This window comes from Protobothrops mucrosquamatus, unplaced genomic scaffold (genome assembly GCF_001527695.2).
Source record: "Protobothrops mucrosquamatus isolate PMUCROS unplaced genomic scaffold, P.Mucros_1.0 scaffold23, whole genome shotgun sequence".
Taxonomy (NCBI): Eukaryota; Metazoa; Chordata; class Lepidosauria; order Squamata; family Viperidae; genus Protobothrops; species Protobothrops mucrosquamatus.
The window spans coordinates 2,352,419-2,373,298 of NW_015386408.1; the positions used below are offsets into that span (position 1 = coordinate 2,352,419).

The 20,880-nt window shown below is 40.5% G+C and overlaps 1 long non-coding RNA gene across 1 annotated transcript; it reads right to left on the reverse strand.

Annotated features, from left to right (window-relative positions):
- Positions 1 to 2,050: 2,050 nt before the first annotated feature.
- On the reverse strand, positions 2,051 to 6,476 carry LOC107283002. Its single transcript, XR_001548792.1, has 2 exons — positions 6,376 to 6,476; positions 2,051 to 2,371 (listed from the first exon to the last, which is right to left on the reverse strand). It is a non-coding gene; the product is annotated as an uncharacterized LOC107283002 (long non-coding RNA).
- Between the last annotated feature and the right edge of the window lie 14,404 nt (positions 6,477 to 20,880).

A 20,880-nucleotide genomic window follows, 5' to 3' on the forward strand; every position in this document is an offset into this window, starting at 1 on the left:
TGGATAGCATTCCTATTAAAAATAACTTGAATTTCAGATACCTGCAAATTCTTGGGCACGTCAGTAGAATCTTTGCAGCATGCATGTTAGAAGGCTTTCTGATACTTGCTCATCAGGCAATTAATATTTTAGGGATAGGAAGATGCAATGTTAGATGAAACAGTACATTTTTTTAAAAAAGAGAAATGTAGCCTTGACCATATTTACTCAAACCATTGTCAAACTTTTGAAGTGAGGCCTACTCCAGTTGGTTTACACAGTAGAAAGCTTAAAACAGTAGTAGCAGGCATATATGTAACAACATAAACCTTGCATTTCAATATGAAAACAATATTATCAGCAAGTCTTAAATCTAGGTTGTCAATATAGCCCAACAATATATGATTCAATACTTCTTATGCAGTGGATCTTGGGGCCATTTGCACTATACATGGTCAGGAAGACATTCCGGGCCTGAAAAGGTCGCTGTCCTTTGGTTATTGAAAATATGTTTAATTTAAAAGCAATCCCATAGCAGAGTCTCAGGTTTGCATTGTGATGAAACATACAGGACTACCAAGAACGACAGTAAAAAAAAATAGCTCAGGAAATCTGATGCCTTTTAATGACGTCTCAAAAAGTGCTAACAAACTTCTGATTTTTGGCTACCACATATTAACCTGCCGCTTCTCCTACGGTATCAAGAATGTACATGTGTATAAGAAAAAGTGTGCAAGAGAAAAAGAGAAATTTCATCCAGAGAACATAACACTGTGCAAAAGGCAATATACACTTAATTTTGGTCTAATCCCATGCATGTTAGATTGTATAGTCCAATGAAATAAAAGAAGATCTAAATCTGGGTTAGAAAAAAGATAAAAAATAAATGAAACATTACATGCACTGATAGGTGTTTACTAGTTATGGAAAGCATTCAAGTAAAATTAAACTTCAGAAGTATCCTACAACTGGTCTCTTAACTGTTTAAACTTGACATTCTGTTTCAATGCCTCCTCTGAGGACAAACTGAGTTGAGCAAAACAAAATACAGACTAAAGTAACTTCAGTTTGAAGAAAAAATACTGTCCAAGGCTATCAGATACATGAATGGGTTATCATGTCTATCTTCTGGACCCCTTGGGATGTCCGCTGCTTTTATTCATATACAGTACTTTATTTATTAAATATTTACATCCTTGTCTTATTTGCTATTTTCCTTATCCACCTTTGCTTCTGGCTTTGCCCATTTTCCTTTGGCTCAACCACTTTCTTAAGTTCAAGTCTTTGCACACCCACACACAACAGAGCATCTACAATCCAAAACAGGTTACCTAACTCTTCCTTTCAAGTATGATTTAAAAAACAAAGGGCCCCAATCTTTTGAGTCAGTGGGCAGACCTGGAATTTTAAGAGCATGTTCAAGTGTACATTGTCAGAAAATGTTCTAAGATGGTCATTCAAGCCATGATTAAAGCACTCCTTTACCAAGAGAAACACAGTGGTTGGCTCTAAATATGCCTCTGGGTCCCACGGATCACTGAAAGACAAAATTATCTTTATGGTTGATATTTTGCTCTGCAGCATGTTGGCTTTCCATTTTTCTTTTTAATTAAAAGAATCACCCAGGACACCTTATGGGCTCATTATTACTGTAAGCAATATATTAGGGACCCAGAATATGGCAGCCATGTACCAAAATCTCCAGTAGCCATGATGATATATATTTGTAATTTTTTATGTGTCACTGAATATAAAACAAAAGGTATGGAAGAAGAAATGCCAGGAAATTATTATATTTATAGGCCTGTTCAAATACTGGCTAAAACTAGCCCTACAATTTGCTTTTATTTTGCAGTTTCACATTCACGTTTTCATTTACAGCGAAATAAATTTAGTCATCTGTCTCTGCACTCTAGTGAATGCTCAAAATTAACATTTCAACCACAAAAATTCTCCTCCACATGGTGGTGCTCCTCTCAGCAACTACAATGTTCAAAGTGCATAAAATGAATTTAAAAAACACAGTAAACAAACAAGCAAACCACAGAAATGAAACAGGCACCAACTACAGTCCCATATATTCTTTTATATGGAACAACCAGGGGACGGCAAGGGTGAGGGTTCTGTTGTGAACTCTATGCACATTTGCTCAAAAATAATACCTACACTGTACCACAGCACTTACTCCAAAGTTGAGTGAGTCTAAGACTGCAATTGTAGCAGTAACAATGGAATAGAAAGAGGAAGTAAATGTTCGTTAAGGTACAGTGGTTTACAAAGCCCTACTGGTGACCTCCTCCTGCAGCAATGTTGTGTACTTTAATCAGCAGCATGGAGAAAAATATTCTGATTTTCCAGTTCTGCAGGGAAGCTTCCATCTGAGACCTGGAACCTTCAGGTGACAAAATAAAATGAAAATAAAAGAGCAGGTAAGTGCCACTATTCTTTTTACACTTGGCATATTTTCATATACAGGCATCAATACATCTTCAGTACTACACTGAATGCAATGGGGCTTACTGCTAATTAAGTAGGTTTAGATCTGCAATCTAACCTTCTCTCACACTATTTAGGCCATGTATAAGCACCCCTTGTTTGGAATTACTTATGAAAAGAATTCATTACTTCTAGACATTTACTTTTCAAATATGCACTGCAGATCATTTTAGAGCAAATCTTATTAAAATGCCATGCGTAAGAACACATCTTAACATGCTAATTGGAACGATTCTTTGTAAATAAGCCCAGAATTGTGCATAGTGAGCTTTCCTTCTTTTCAATCTCAGTTGCAGTTTATCTGTCTATAGGACAGATTGCTTTTTATCAGTTGAGGGTGGCAGGAGCCTAGTTGATCTGTAACTGGATGTCACAAGTCATGAGACCAGCTTAAAAATAATGTTATTTGCTAACATGGGGTATCGGGTTCTTTTGTTTGCTCAAGATTTGGAAACAATTGTCACAGGTTTTCTCTTTGCTGTCAGAGGCAAAACCAGTGAAGTCTTAGTTGTGATTCAGTATCCGACTGAATGATCAGTTCATGCAACATGTTCAACCAGCCTGATTTGGATTTAACACTTTAACCATGAATGGGTTAGAGGTTACATCACATATACAGTGACTCCATTACACAGATGTCACAATCATGTAACCTGTGTCAGTTGCATACTGATTTATGCAATAATATGACACGTGTGCAATGTCACTCTGATGTCATAGTTTCTAACAGCATTTACTGAATACATTACATTAGCCCAGCAACTGTTTGTGAACCCTGCACAGTAGCTTCGTCAACAAAACTCAGTTAAAATAAGCTAAAGCATGACACAATATATAAATCCAGCTTTTTACATACAGTACATAAATAGATTTCCTTATTATATAATCAAAGCCCAATAAATTAGGGGACTGGAGGCTAAAACATATAAAGAACAGTTGCTGCAATTGGATATGTCCAGTTTAATGAAAAGGACAAGGGGCGACATGATAGCAGTGTTCCAATATCTCAGGGGTTGCCACAAAGAAGAGGGAGTCAAGCTATTCTCCAAAGCACCTGAAGGCAAGACAAGAAGCAATGGATGGAAACTAACCAAAGAGAGAAGCAACCTAGAACTGAGGAGAAATTTCCTGACAGAACAATTAATCAGTGCAACAACCTGCCTCCAGAAGCTGTGAATGCTCCAACACTGGAAGTTTTTAAGAAGAGACTGGATAGCCATTTGTCTGAAATGGTATAGGGTTTCCTGCCTGAGCAGGGGGTTGGACTAGAAGACCTCTAAGGTCCCTTCCAACTCTGTTGTTGTTGTTCTTGTTGTTGTTGTTATAAATTGCTTAGCCTACAAATTTTTTCTCAGAGACTTTCTTCTTTCTGGAAGAGAAAGCAAGCGCCATCTATTTTATACAGTTTCCAGCAAAATAGCTGCTTATATCACGAACTATAAGGACAATATGGAATTTATGGGATGACCTGGCCACAAGATACCTTCTAGGGGAAACTTTAGAATCAAATCAGAACCTGGGGATGGAAATTATGGCTTTGGCTCAATTCTAGCTCATACTGTATGATGGCATAGTCCTAGCATAATATTTCTACCATCTATGAACGTTCTCAGATTTGCCTGATTTGAAGAATAGAATCTAACATTCACATTATAATTATAGTCAGTCCTTTGCTTATGACCACAACTGAACCCAAAATGTCTACTGTTAAGCAAGACAATTGTTAATGTGAATCATTGCACGGTTGTTAAGTGAATCTGGCTTCTCCATTGAATTTGCTTGTCAGAAGGTTGCAAGAATGATCAGATGATCTGAGGACACCGCAACCATCATATATATGAACCAGTTGCCAAGTGTCCGAATTTTGATCATCTGATCACTGGGGATGCTGCAACTGGCATATGAAAAACAGCCGTTATTTTTTCACTGCTGTTGTAACCTTGAACAGCCACACTAAACAAATGGTTGTAAGTTAAGGACTGCCTGTATTGTAATATACAAACTGAGTTAGCTGTAGGGTGGTGACTCTTACAGGTAGTCCTCAACTTACAACAGTTTGTTTAGTAACCGTTCAAAGTTACAATGGCACTGAAAAAAGTGACTTATGACCGTTTTTCACATTTTGCACGACCTTTGTAGCATCTCCATGATCACGTGATCAAAACTGAAAATGCCTGGCAACAGACTCATGTTTATGATGGTTGCAGTGTCCCAGGGTCACGTGGTCTCCTTTTGTGACCTTCTGACAAGCAAAGTCAATGGGGAAGCCAGATACACTTAAAAACTGTGTTATTAACTTAACAACTGCAGTGATTCACTTAACAATTGTGGCAAAAAGGTTGTAAGATGGAGCAAAGCTCATTTAACAACTGCCTCACTTAGCAACACAGATTTTGGACTCAGCTGTGGTCATAAGATGAGGACCACCTGTACTGTACTCCGAGGAACTCCCAAGACAAATGGAAAAAGGGAGGACATGAACCAGCATGGCACTTTCTCATTATCAATCTACACCTTCAGCATTTAGTGCTGCAGGCTAATATGTGTATGTCTGAATTAATGTTAGTCTCTCAATTCAGTCAAACCATGGGGGGGAGGGAGAGGGAAGGTGCAAGCAATGGGAAAAATTGATTTGTTCAAGGAAAACTGCTGTAGGTAACCTAGCACATGCCAGATATTTTTAGACTACCCCCCCCCAACCTTTCCTATAGGCCATGAAGGGGTTGGAAGTCCAAAACATCTGGAAAGCATCAGGTTGCCTGCTGCTGATATAGCAGTACAATATTTTGAAAGGAGGTGGATTAAGGAGGGTTATGCATGCTATGAAATTAAGATATGCACCCTCCATGGGAAGGGAAGTTTCAGCACAAAAACAAAAATGATGAGACTTTTTTTCTACCAGAAGAATGCCATGTAATTGCAAAACATGCCAATCCGAGCGAGGGACTAATATAAGGCAGCACAAAACGAGAAAGAAAAAGAAATGAGTTATGTTTTGTGCAACTCTGCTCGTTTCACAGCAATGGCCACCTTCTGCTGTCTCTATTGTGGAAACTACCTTGACAATCAGTAACATGCAGCTGGAGCTGCCAGCTCCATAGGACAAGGCTCCAATATTTCTGTGCAAAAAACCCCAGATATTTGAACAGGTGTAGCTTATTGTGCCAACATCTGCTGAAATTCTCAACCCGGAAAACCGTTTAAGGAGCCCTGACGTCTTGTGTCTGGCCACCTAACTCATGGAAAAAGACAGCTCCGGACAGATCATGATGTCACTGCAAACAATCTTGCCATAAACTAGACTCTGCCCCGGTGCCAACAGCACCACGCCAGAACCAGAAATAACCGCGTTAACACAATAAGGCACAATCTCGCCTCCCAGACCACGCATAACACGACATTTACATACTTTATATTAACAAGAAATTCAGCATTTATGACTGGTTTCTAACTAGGGAATAAAGCTGTTTTACATATGGAAGGCATCGGTGATTTTTTTTTTTTTAAAGGCTTTAGTATTTCCTTTGAAGCTATGCAGTACAGCAGGATTATCCTTAAAAAAGTCTTCTTCATAAAGCTCATCGTACACTTTCGGCACTCGTTGGAAGTTAAAAAATAAAAATAAAAAAACATCCTCGCGACCCTTCTCGTCGGAGTTGCCATTCTGTGTAGCAGGACCTTTCGGTCTTTTAGCACCAAGGCAAGCAAAAATGTTAACAACACCAACAACAGAAAATCAAGGGACGCTTTCCCCCAACCCATTGCCTTGCCGGCGAAACTGCAGATCCTAATCTACCCGCCTTGGCAGCAGTTGTTCAAGGGACAGGTGTCCTGCAGAAAACCGAGGATCCCTCCTATTCTGCTGCTGCTGCTGCAGCGCGGTGCCGTCCGTCTCCCTACCTCGCCAAAGGATAGCGAGGTGCGCTCCTTCTTGCGTTAAAAGCGGGGCTTGCACCCGCTAGGCCATGAAGAGGAAACGGGATTCCCAGCAGCTGCAGCTGCAGCTCCGGCTCGCGCCGCCTCCTCGCTAAGCTTCGCCGCGCGCCTTGTTCGCGCCGGGCCATTCAAGCGCCGCCGCCGCCGCCCAGCCCGAGGCGGGAAAAGAGGGGAACGACTCCCGCGGGAAGCTGGTGAGCGCCGCAATCGCAATCCAGCTGCGGACGGTGGAACCTTTTTTTTTTTTTTTTTTTTGCGCGCGCGCGCGGGCGCGCGAAGGCTCTTCTCCTGCAAAACTGCGCTCCTGGATTTGTTTCCCCACGACGAGGCGGCGGCGGGAAACGCGAAGGCAGAAAAAAGCCGAGGAAGGCAGACACGGCTTGTTTGGGGGGGGGGGGAGGGAAAGGAGGTGGAAGGCTGGCGTACACGCCGCCCACGCCCGAAGCGAGAATTAAAGGCGGGAGCGGTGGCCCCAGCGTGGCAGAGCGGACTGCAAACTTTTAAACACGCGTAGCGTGTCCTAAAGCGGGAGTTAGGAGGGACCGTGGAGGTCTTCTAGTCCAACCATTTCAGACAAAGAGATGTCCCGTCTCTTCTTAAAAAACTTCCAGTGTTGGAGCCTTCACAACTTATAATAATAATAATACAATAAAGTTGGAAGGGACCTTGGAGGTCATCGAGTCCAACCCCCTGCCCAGGCAGGAACCCTACACCATTTCGGACAAACGGCTGTCCAGTCTCTTCTTAAAAACTTCCAGTGTTGGAGCATTCACCGCTTCTGGAGGCAGGTTGTTCCACTGGTTAATTGTTCTGTCAGGAAGTTTCTCTTTAGTTCTAGGTTGCTTCTCGCCTTGGTTAGTTTCCATCCGTTGCTTCTTGTCCTGCCTTCAGGCGCTTTGGAGAATAGCTTGACTCCCTCTTCTTTGTGGCAACCTCTGAGATATTGAAAGACTGCTATCGTGTTCACCCCTGGTCCTTACTAGACAAACCCAATTCCAGCAACCCTTCTTTATATGCTTTAGCCTCCAAGTTCATTAATTCGGTATTCAGGAGACTGACCTATCCACGGGACGGAACTCGTCCCCGTTTCGGGGGGTCTTGCTCCCCAGGATGTGATTTTTTTATGGGTTGCCGCGCTTTGCAGCTTGACCCCTTCGCCCGTATTCTTCCCACAAAGGAGGCGCGCGGGAGTTCCCACCTAGTTGGCTTTTTGAGAAGCGCGGGAGTACAAACTGCTGAGAGAAGTCTCTCAGTGTAGAGGTTTCAGCCTTGCTGTGTGTGTGTGTGTGTGTGTGTGTGTCCAGCGCAATTTTGAGAAGGGAATCTCCCCGTCCCTTCTAATGGAAAGTGTTATAACTTTACTTTGCAAGCGGCTGCAGGATTGCAGAACGCTCGTAGTTGTGCAAACTGCACAACCACTAGCTCTGGCTTTCCCCTTCCCCTCCCCTCTCCACAACGAAAAGCCCTCCCCTCCCCGGGATGTTGGGTCTTCTAAACAGCTGCATGACAGGCAGAAATTAAACGGCTGCTGTTCGCCTCACACACCCCCCCCGTAATTAGTGCATTTCCATGTTGGGAAATCTTCAGCTGTTAAAATTCTCTCATACAACTGTTGGTGGCTCAGGAACTCCGCCAGATAATAAAATAAGCCCCGTTTGTTTGCCAATTCTGCCTCAATCGTTTTGGTTTTTTTTTTCTTTTTTCTTTTGCAACGTGTTTGCCGGATTTGAGCCTGAATTCAAGCGCTGGGGCGTTATAAAATGAAATAATGGTTTTAAGAGTGCTTCTGTGCCTATATGCTAAACGCATTTCTCGGGGCATGATCAAATCCTATCCATACTGGTTTGACGAGCGGTCAGGTTTTTATAGCCTAAAGGACGAGACTTCCAGGCATCTTTCGGTTTCAAAATAAAGTAACGCCGTTGCAAAAGTTTTGCTTTTGCTTTTGCAGAAGGCTTATAGGAGGAAATCGCTAGCCTCAACCAGGATGATCTTTTAATTTCAGCTTGCTGGGGGAATTTTATAAAATAAAATAAAAGGAAATACATAGTTTTACCAGATACTGCTAATTGCTGATCTGCCCTTTTTGAGGTGGGTTGTTACAGCAGCACAGAACAAAGTGATTTATGACTGACGGTTGCAGCATCCCCACAATCGAATAGGGTTTGATTGGTATAGGTAGGCTATAGGGTTTCCTGCCTGAGCAGGGGGTTGGACTAGAAGACCTCCAAGGTCCCTTCCAACTCTTCTATTATTATTGCTATTATAATTATATCAAAATTTGGGTGCTTGATAACTGGATTATATTTGTGATGGGTGCAGTGTCCTGCGGTCATGTGATTTACCTTTTGCAACCTGAGAAGGAAAGTCAGTGGGGAAGCCAAACTAACTGTACAACCATGTTACTAACTTAGCTGCAGTGGTTCGCTTAACAACTGTGGCAAGCAAGGTCATAAAATGGGGCAAAACTCATTTAACTCCCCCACTTTGCAACAGAAATTTTGGGCTCAATTGTGATTTTAAGTCGAAGACTACCTGCATTTTAGAGACTGGGGCAGCTCAGGCAGCCATTTCTTTGTAGCCAGTATATTTATTAATTTATGTTTAATATCTTGCCCCAATTGCAACAGGCTCTGTATAGATAATAGCAAGATAAAACACAATACAAACAAGATGCCACATAACCAGCACTGAGAAACAGCTAAGGAACACAAACTCACTTGAGCAAGATATTTTTAACTTCTTTGCTGATGGAGGGAGCCACCACTAATAAGGCCTGTCGTCTGGTCCACATCACCTGAACCTGTCAAGGACGCCCCAATTAGATCAGCTCCCATGTGACACCGCTGCTGCGCGAGCTGCACTGGTTACCAGTGGTCTTCCGGGTGCGCTTTAAGGTGTTAGTTACCACCTTTAAAGCGCTCCATGGCATTGGACCTGGCTACCTCCGAGACCGCCTTCTGCCACAGATTCCCTCCCATAGACCGGTACGCTCCCACAGAGCGGGCCTCCTCAGGGTGCCGTCGGCNATTTTAGGTAGGGATGATTTTAAGAAAATTTTAATTGACACACAGCTTCCAATATTTGGCTTTTAATTTGGTTTTATGGGGGTTTTTTGTTTTTTGATGTATTTTGTTTGTATCTGTTTTAATATGCTGTGCACCGCCCTGAGTCCTACGGGAGAAGGGCGGTATATAAATTAAATTATTAAATTAAATTAAATTAAATCATCATTAGATGTTCAGACCCGTTAGGCCAGGCATGTCAAACTTGCGACATCGCGTGACGTATCGGGACTTTTTCCCCATTGCCGGCAATGGGGTGGGCACGGTTTCGTAGTGATGCATCCGGCCCATGGGCCAGCAGTTTTGACATGCCTGCGTTAGGCCAACCTTAGCCTGGTAAAATGCTGCTTGATATATCCCACTGCAGTGCTTTGGATGTCATTTCAAGGAAAAGTTTTCCTCCAAAATGGAACATTCGGATAATTACTATATGGAACTTACATAGTTACTCTTTTCTCCATCATTATTAACATGGCATCTAACATTTTTGAAGGCCTGAAGACTACAAAGTGGGTAGGGTACTTACTACTGGACAGGCCCAGATTTTGGGGGAGAAGAAGAATTGGGGGTGTTATTTATTCATATGTTTATTATGAGAGTTACACTACAGGTTTTATTGCTGGACTAAACACCACGAGGGAGCTGCTGAGTGTCCTAACCCCAGCCTGGTGGCAGACCTTCTCAAAGGTGATCCATCACCACTATATAACCATCTTACCCTGAAAAGGTTCATGAACTACATGAGATACTGGACGTCCTTGTATTTCACAAGGCTGTGAAGTGCTTCCTATCCCAATTCTGTATGCCTTTAACCTGGATTGATAATGGGCTATTACTGATTATATAACAGTCATTACGATGATAACTATTCTATATAATGCTTTTACTGTATGTTGCCCAGAATCTCAGTTGATTGAGGCAATTGATTAATATTGTAGCTAATACGTTAGGAAATTGTGAATTTAAGCTTGGTGAACAATATCTGGCTCCAGAGCCAGCCGCAGGTTACCTGCTCCTACTCTAGAGTAAAAATGCAGTAACTTGATCAATATGTGAGGGTGAAGAACTTAAATCCTCTTGTCTCTTATTTTACAAACATTTCTGTGTGCACAAGCTGTCCTACAACAGTGTGCCCAGAAGTATAGAAAATTTAAAAATATTTGGGACTTCTGAGCTGGAAAGAGCAATATGCAGGAATACATCCAAGTTAGAGGATCCACGCTCAGTGGTGGGATTCAAATATGTGAACAACCGGTTTTCTGTGTGGATGCCGCTTCCGGACGTCCGTTCTGAACCTGGGCAACAAAAAATTAGCTACCGGTTCTGCCAAAGTGGTGCGAACGGGCTGAATCCCACCACTGTCCACACTGTATATTGTGGTGGACATTTATGTAACATTTATGCCACTTGACTTGGAGTAAAAACATACAGGTAGTCCTTGACTTACAACCATTCGTTTCCTGACCTTTCAATGTTACAGTGACATGAAAAAAAATGACTTATGACCTTTTTCACACTCATGACTGTTGTAGCATTCCCATGGTCACATGATCAAAATTTGGACACTTGGCAACAGGCATGTATCTATGAGCTGTACTGTCACATGACCCTGAGACAGTTGTACTGTCCCAGGGTCATGTGATCTGACAAGTAAACTCAATGGGGGAAACCAGATTTGCTTAACTGCGCGATTCACTTAACAACTGCAATCATTTCTTTAAACTGGCAACAACAACAAAAAAGTTGCAAAACGGGGCACAACTCTCTTTAACATCTATCTTGTTTAGCAACAGAAAATTTGGGGTCAATTGTGATCGTAAGTCGAGGACTACCTGTATTGCATAGAACCTCTATCCGGCGTTTTCCATCTCCTCCATCTTCTGTGAGGTGCAAGTGATTTGCATTTGTACAGTGTCACAGGATCTACACTACTGCCTGACACTTCAGACCGGCTTGTATAATTTGTCCTCATTAATACAGCATGTTCTGAAATGAATTGTAGCTGGAGAAGGAACTGCTAAGGGGCAGCTCCACAGCTGAGAAGCAGAGGGCTTATGTACGTACACCACTATGGATCTCCTAATCAGAAAGGACGCTCCTACAGCTTGGACTGGCTGCTCCCTGAAAGAGGAGGAGGGAAAAAGGAGGAAACAAGAAAGTGGGTCAGGAATGTAACTAGACTCTGTCCACCTCCCCACTTGGTTTTAGAGACAGGCGGCTGCACTGCCTCGCCGGTTGGAAAGCAGGCCTTTAGGCTGCTGATGTTTCTCACCAACTAGGCTCCCTGATGGTTACTAAGGGATACTGAGGGATGTGTTTCCTTGTGACTTGCGGGGGGGGGGGGGGGGGGGGGGGGGGCCCTTTTTTTTTNGGGGGGGGGGGGGGGGAGAGGAGGGATGACCATTTTTTTTGATGCAACCAATGACCTTAGTTGAGTTTTTTCTAAACTGAGCAGAGGAAATCTTAAAACAGGATGGAAACAGCAACGTTCTGTTCAGAAGGCCGTAAGCCTGAGCATGTGAATGGTCCTTGCAGTTTTTAATTTTTTCCCCCCTGAACTTTTCTGTTCTTAATAGGCAAATCTGAAAATAGTTTATCTTGAAAAAATACTGTTTTTTGCACCCTGTACGTAAGCTTCAGAATTGGCCAATTGGACAAGTTTCCACTTGGGTCCGTGAACATTTTTTAAAAAAATTTTTTTAGCAACTAAACAACTTTGACTTTTAGCTTGTGCTTAGCATTCATCCTTATAGTCTCAGCAGGGCTCAGATTTATGCTATCAGAGAGTATTTTATAGTAGTTTACACTCTTTTATCTTATATATGCCTTTTATATATCCTTTATATCTTGATGCCTTCTTGTATTGAATATATTCCTTCTCTCTGTCTTATGCTGGTCTATGACTATGTTAAAGATAAATTTCATTTGGTTAGCAGGGGCATCTGCAGGCAGGGAGGAATCAGCTGTGTTGAAACCACAATAACTGAACTTTGCCCTTTTATGAGTGTGATGCCACTTTCAAAGGGGTGTGTGTCTTTGATTGCCTGATCCTGCCTGTTCTCTTGATGCTGCTGACCCCCACCTTTTGTGTGTTCATGAGGAAAATAAACCAAACATAATGCATGATCTGACAATTCTGTTTTGTTGTTTTGCATTCCTTGGTTTGGGGATTTTCGGATGCTGCCCTAAATCAGAATGTGGTTTAATTTTAAAAATCCAAAGAACAAGAGGCTTTACTGCCTAAAATTGCCCTGCAACTCCTTTAGTTTTTATATCCAACTAGACAACATATAAGCCATTGGGTCATCATTTCAGAGATTATTCTCTTACCTAAGCAGGGAAACAGAATGACCATGGGCGGGCAAAAAAAAAATCAGTGGAAGCGGGAACAACCTTTGATTTCCTGTTGGCTTCCCCATTGAATTTTTTGTAGGATGCCAGCAGGTAAATATTTCGTCCCTCCCTCCTCCCTCTTCCTTTCCTCCCTCTTCCTTCCTCTCTCTTCCTTTTCTCCTTTCCTCCCTCCTCCTTCATTCCTTCTCCTTGCTGTGGAGATCAGGGAAGATGCACAAGAGGTCAGGAGGGGTGCATAGGGATGCATAAGAGGGTCAGGAAGAGCATCTGGGGGTGTGATGTGAGTTGGGTATGATGCACATGTGCATGAAAGGTGCTACAGGGTTGGGGAGAGTTCATGTGGATGGATGGGGTTTCATGAGAAATGCTGTACAGGTTGGGCTGGGTGCACAGGTGTGTGGCATATCTTTGGAAGAGTGTGCAGGGGTACCATGTAAGTCAGGAAGGGTGTATGGGGTGAGATGTGAGTTGGGTATGATGCACGTGAGTGCATAAAGGTGCTACAGGGTTGGGGAGAGTTCATTTGGATGGGAAAGGTGTTGGGGTGCTTGAGAGATGCCATGAGTATTGTGGAGGGAGAAAGGAGTGAATCTGTTAAGGTTACAATCAAAGTGACACAAGAATTTAGTAATATATAACATTCATCCAATATAGAGGTAAAAGGAACATATAATCATTAACATGTTTTCGTTTCCCATATGGTTTGTTTAACCATGGCTTACTAAAATAGATTCCAATTGTCTCAGTTTGTACAACACATCAAACTGTAAATGTCTTCTGCATTATTTATTGTTGAACTTTATGGACAATGTTTTCAGATGCCCAATTCAGCAGGACATTTTTTTCATGGCATTGTTCCATTAGAACCCAACCTTTATGTTTTTAGGAAAGTGCTAAAGACAAAGTAAATGAACTGCAATGTTTCTGCAACATCATATAATCTAATACAGTAGTTGGATTCTCTAGGCTAAATTAAGATTATGGGTAATGCTAATCTGTTTGACAAGTTCAATTAGATTTCTCCAAGGTTGAGAGAGTCAAATCTTTTTGCAGCTGAGGGGGCTACACCTTTTTAATCAAATGGGATATTTTGGTGCCTAAGGGCCATAAGGAGAATGGCAGTAAAATGCAACATCATTGGAGGATACAGACTTTCCATTTTGGGAAGATTTGAGACTTTTAAAAATGTTAATGAACCTCTTAAGCTCACTTCTGGATTTATTCATTTTATGTGATTCCCTCCCTTCTTCAGCATACAATGATTGTGTCATAATTTGCTATAAGTTTCCAGGGTCCAGACTTTATGAGCTGCCAAAAGTTGGCTTCAAACCAAAAAAACTCTATTTTGGTTTCATCTGTCCACAGAACATTCTTCCAACAGCCAATTGGCTTATCAAACTGTAGATGGGCAGAAATGTTCTTTTTGGAAAGTAGTGGCTTTCGCCTCCTATTCTTGTGCATATTTATTCAAAAGTAATACTGACAATTTTGGGGGTTCTTATTTGCAGTCGTGCAAACTGAAGGAAGCAGGTTGTATTTGAAACCCAATTACATAATTGAGTATCTTCCCATTATGGTTTTCTTCTGCTACTTCGCCTCAAACAAAAAAAAAAATCAGGTTACCAGGCAGGCAGGTAAGCAGGCAGCCTGTTTGTATCTTTTTTTTTTTTATTAAAATTTTTATAAAATTTTACAATATAAATCCCCCCTTCCCNTAAAAACAATAATAATAACAACACTTTAATAATTAAAAATAATACTAAATAAAATATTCTAACCTTTATACAACCATAATACTCTAAAATTTACTCAAAAACCAAATGATATTTTTTAGTCCCATATTTACGCTCAATATAATCTATCCATCTTCTCCAAACCAAAATATATCTTTCTTGCGAGTGATCCTTCACATAACCCTGTTTGTATCTTAAAAAGGTTGACACTGTCTGCCTGGTTCAGATTCCAAGGCAGGCTCTCTGAGATGCTTCCAGATATAGATAGAGATCACACCCAGCACCTGCACAACAGGTTTGAAGGCAGACACTAGAAAGATGTGACAGTGGTCCATATAACAGCATATGAACTATTGTACAGTAAAGAGTTTCTGATCACATGAAAAATGGGCAGATCATTGTTCTAAAGCTTAAAACAGAGATGTGTCATTCTTTTGAATCTGAACTTCATAAACAGAAAATGGAAGGAAGGATTATTTCGTCTTTCTGTTTTCCAGAACTACTTCAACGAACTCCTGCTTATCGGTCTTGAAAAGATGTGTTGAAACCAGTTAGACTACTTTTTCATAACACTCATCTGGCTAGAGGGCCTTGAGAAAGGAGTTGTGTAACACTGCTGAAGTTCTGAGACCTGAAAATTTCATACGCAAATGATGTTCACCCACCATGATTCCTTAAAGGTGTTATTATTTCTGACTTCTTTTAAAATAGGCATTGATGTTTTTCAATTCTTCTCTCAAAAAGGCATTTGATTTGAGTAAGTAAAAACTATAGACTGAAATCATGTTTGGAGGCAGTTTTTCACAAGAAAAGGATACTTCCTTTTTTTAAGATCCAATGTGAAATCATACTTAAACAACTATTTCAATTATAACAGTAATTCTATAATTCACTAAATTTCAGACAGAGCGCTAACAATGTGTTACAAACGATTTGCTGTCAGGAATATGCCTGAATTAGTTTGCAGTCTCCTCTCTTCACATGTTCTCTATCCCTCACTTCCTAATCTAGTCAAGCCACTGTTACCAATATATTTTGGTTATTTGCCATATGGATGATGTGGAGGCAAATATTAGCATCTGAAAGCCCAGTGCTTGATGTACAGGAACAGACAAGTTAAAACTCTGCTTCTTATCTAAAGATTGATTCTAGCCTGTTTGTGGTTTGAAATCCTTCTATATAATTTTGTTCTTTTTCTTTCACTTGGGAGCACTGGTGCAAACTGCTGCACTCTTTGGAACTGCCTCTCCCTAAGGTCAATCAGCCTAAGGACAACAGAAAGATAAAATTCCCCAAGCCAGATCTGTAGGCTCTATGCAGAATACTTTAAAGATAACTTCCATTGTCATATGCAGACTGCTTCAATACAGTTGGTATCCTGTAAACCAAGTGGGAATCTTGCAAATAGCTAGCTGGCCATTATGGCACTCTGAACCCCAACATTTCAGAAAGGTGTTAGGCTGGAAAAGATTGTCATGCCTTCTTGGTGATGACCACTGAACCCATATGAAAGAGTGGTTCTGATCAGCTTCAGCGCTGTCTAAGAAAATGCATTAACCCTCTTTTCATGAATTGGGAAGCTTATAATGGACAAAGAGATACAGCTTAGTGGGAGGGAATGGCACTTTGATTAATGAGGTTGGTGGGTAACCTTGGCCAGACACAATTTTTCAAGCAAACCAGATTTTACACTTCACACATTGCAGTGGATGGATGGAAAGAGAAAAACAATACAAACATGATTAAACAACATAAACAACATTAAAATTGATCAGAATTGAACTCCTGGCTGTGGGCAGAGTTAGCCTGCAATGCTGCATTCTAACCACTGTGCCACCACGGCTCCTTCTATTATTCATTATTATCAATAATAATGTGATTTTTAGCAAAAGCAACTTTCCAAAATAAAAAAAATGGTATTCCTGAAGCAATCATATACAGTAGTTATGTTCACACCCCTCATTTATTTATGCTTTCATGCCGGTTCAATCTTGCAGCTTGAGGGGAAAAAACATGCTTGGCAGTCCCAGAAAGAAAGTAATTCAAGGCCAAAGATGCTTTATTTATTATCCATATTTCCAGTCCTTTTTTCTCTATGAATTGCCTTGACATCATTGATGGATCACCACTTTGGTAATCAGAGTCTTTCAAGCCTATTGGCATCATACCAAGATCCCAAATATGTATCAGTTAGTAAAGAATGAGGGTGTATCCCAAATGAAAGTTTGGTATATGTCAAATCCTATGTCCAGAGGATAGCAACTTGGTGCCTCTCGGCACCAGTGTTTGTCCATGTTGATTAATTTAAACATTTTGGAATAGTTATTCATAGAAGAGTGTCTTTCCAGTACACTCTGCCAGATTAAAATCCTTCCAGGTTAAAACAGCTAAGGAAAAGAAGAAATATTAAAATGGATCTTACTCTGTGGTAGACAGTTAGAGAGATAATCCTGTAATTGAAGTGATTTGTTTAAAAAAACCCATTATGGGCATAGTAAAAAAAATTGCCATTAATATCTTGGCAAGGATTTGGTTCCTCTTATAGGTATACATCCATTTTTCTTCCCACTTTACAAGCTACAAGACATATAAAAACATGTTTGGAGGGAGATTCAGATTTGATCCAGAATTTCATGAGAAGTTGACATGGGACGATCCCACCCTGAAAACTGCTGGTAAATCCTTTTTTAGAGTTCATAAGCAAAAAAAAACTAAACTAAACAAAAACAGTAATTTAGCCCAATTTGTTTGGTTTATATTTTAATTTAACACTTATAAGGTTGCAAATAAGGTTTGGGGGAAAGAAAGAAGTACTAAGATGTGAATGTAATGCTAAACTGTACACCCCAAAATGTGGAGTTCATTAAAGCATGAAGAACTTTGAATTTACTGAGTATGGGCAATAGTAAGAAAATTGTTCTACTTGCTGTAAAGACTAATGCACTTGATTTAAAATCTTGGATGGAAATATGTGTATACTCTCAACCTATAAATTGACTTTCTACTGATACTTATAAAATGTGTTGAACTATGATTGTGCAGTAAAGATTTAATGTTTTAAGAGGTGTAAGAGACAAATGCCTGGGTAGTATACAGTAGTGGTTAGAGCATCACCTTTGATGCGGGTTCAAATCCCAGCTGGTACCTATTTTACCAGTAGTGGTTCCTGGGCAAAGACCCCTTAATGTTTCACCTGCCTACCTCAAAATATGAAAGTAACACGAACTAGGAGAGCCATGACAGTTTGGACATCCTCCAGATTAACAAGGAACCAGGGCTGCTGATGATAAGTGGGCTACTGGAGCAAACCATACGTGGACAAGAGAACCTGGAACTGTTGGAATGCTATTACAATAGCAGACCTAACGAGAGGAGATATTTGAAGCATATGAGGTACCTATGGATGGGCAGAGGATCTGTACCCATACTAAATGAGAAACAGCTAGTTACCAAATGTTTCCACATAGTAAAGAGGAAGCTGCTATCACAAATGGAGACAGACCAACTACACATTTCCTTCCATTAAGTATGTGTGTATGTATGCATGCATGTATGTTTTAACATGTCCTTTCCTTTCTTGGGATCTAGAAATGGAGTGATGAAAGTCACAAGTTCCCACGACCCAGCAAGGAGTATGCAGAGTGACTGGCATGGTATTTGACATAATTAATACTTCATTTGGATGCAAGATTTCATATGGGCCATAATTACAGGGAACCTAAAAAAAAGGTAATTTAAGAAACATGCTTATTTTCAGACATCACAGTTACTTTTTTAATTTGGGCACAATCCAAATTTTCAAGAAAGTCACAGTTCCTGGAATATATCCATTAACACAGAAGCCTCTTAATCAACTCTGTGTGTGTGTGTGTGTTTGTGTGTGTGGTCACTCCTGATTCCTAGTTACTGCCTAGACTAGTGCCTGCAGTTTATACAGGTAATCCTCAACTTATGATCACAATTGAGCCCAACATTTCTGTTGTTAAGTGAGACATTTGTTAAGTGAGTTTTGCCCCACTTTACAACCATTCTTGCCATAATTGTTGAGTGAATACTGCAGTTGATAAGATAGTAACCCGGTTGCTAAGTGAATCTGGCTTCCCCATTGACTTTGCTTGTCAGAAGGTCACATAACCTTGCGAGACAGCAACGTTCATAATTTTGAACCTGTTACCAAACGTCTGAATTTTGATCACATGATCATGGGGATGCTATAAAAGTCGTTAACTGTGAAAAATGGTCATAAGTCACTTGTTGTAACTTTGAACGATCACTAAATGAACTGTTGTAAGTCGAGGACTACCTGTATAGGAGAGACAGAGACAGAAATTGAAAGTGATTAAAAAAATATTTCTTCAATGTAAGCTGAAGAAAGTAGAGAATGGCAGACAGTATGGACAATGCCCAGCTAAATCCAAAAAAATGCCACAAACTGTAAGAGGCAGAAAAACATTTCATGGCCATTTGTCACTATGTAATAAATTGTCATTATGAATATATCTTGAACATACGCCTTAGCAAAATAAATATTTAGATTCCCGATTGGCTTATTCATAAAACAGAAAAGTATGGCCACGGCCAGGATTGATTATTTTTATGTTCTAAACCCCTATTTATACAGTATCGTTTTGCAAGCACTACCAATATAATTGGCTGGTTTATCTGAGGGTTTTCTTCTTTGCTGTTTGTGATGGGTAGAACATTTTTAGAGGCAGCATCTTGCTCTGTTTAGCAACCACTTTTAAATCATGCTCTTGCATGTGTATTTGTATTTGAAGAAACCGTAGTGTGTCATATTACATCAGGCATATACACATGTTTTGTTTTGTATTGTTATCTACATCCACTCTAAGTTTATTTTATTTAATCGGCAAATGTCTGAAAAAGGATCCATTTGAGAAACACTTAATCATTGTATACTGATGTTTTAACCCACAGTGCATGATTTGGTCAAAGATCCTGAGTTAATTAGGCACTAAAACAAGGAATGTTGAAATTCCAGCATCCCATGGTAGGAGATGCTGGAGGTTGTCATACACCACATAAATGTTCACATCCAAATAAGAAACAAGGAAGAAATAAGCTACCCAAGAAGGCCTACAGTATGTAGCACTCACAGATTTTACTGTATAGGAATATTCCAAGAGGTGAAAATAAAAATAAGATTTATCTTTAAGACAATTATTATAGAGGAATACAGAGACCTGAAGAAGGAATTCAATGGCCATTAAATAATAATAATAATAATAATAATAATAATAATAATAATAATAATAATAATAATAATAATAATAATAATAATAATAGCGACGACGACTTAGGTGAGGGAATAGATGGGGAACTCATCAAATTTGCAGATGACACTAAATTGGCAGGATTAGCCAACACCCCAGAAAACAAGCTCAGGATCCAAAAAGATCTTGACAAACTTAACCAATGGGCCCTTTCCAACAAAATGACTTTTAATGTGGAGAAAAGCAAAATTCCACATATGGCAGGAAAAAATCAAAGGTATAAGTACAGATTAGGCAAGACCTGGTTCAAAAACAGTAACTGTGGGAGGAACCTTGGAGTCCTAGTGGATGATCACTTGAATATGAGCCAGCAGTGTGACAGTAGCAGCTGCCAAAAAAGCTAATACAGTACAATCCTGGGCTGTATAAACAGAGACATAGAATCAGGATCACATGAAGTATTAGTACTGCTTTATAAAATTCTGGTAAGACCACACCTGGAATACTGCAACCAATTTTGGTTGTGCATGTTCTGTTACTAATTGAAGTGTCAGTCTAGATCATGAACCATATGGTGGCAGTTGCATTCCATTGCAACTGAAGGTGTCTTATTGAAAGAGACTGCTTGCACATAATGATGTATGAAAGTTTATGGCAGCATGCAAATCAAGGGGAAGTGTTATGTGCATATGTACTTCTAAAACATATTGCAAATATTGGAGAACTATAGCCAAGTCGGTGGTGCTTCAATGCTCTTTGATTGCAGATCTTTAAAAACACATCAATCAAGGGAATAATGTTCAGGCTTAATTATGATATACAATAGGGGTCCCCAACCCCCAGGCCATGGCCCATTACTGGGCTGTGAGCCATTGGGAATGAGGCCGTGGAAGCGGTGGGCAATCGTGTGCACGCATCCCCACTTGCGCGAGCAGTGGGCGAGCGTATGTGTCACGCTCCATTTGCATGAGCGGAGGGGCACGCATATCCACTGCTTGTACCAATGAAACCCTGCGTGTGTACTTGCAGGCTACTTGTGCAAAACTATCCCTTCTCCTTTCCCTTCTCCTTGCCAGTCCACAA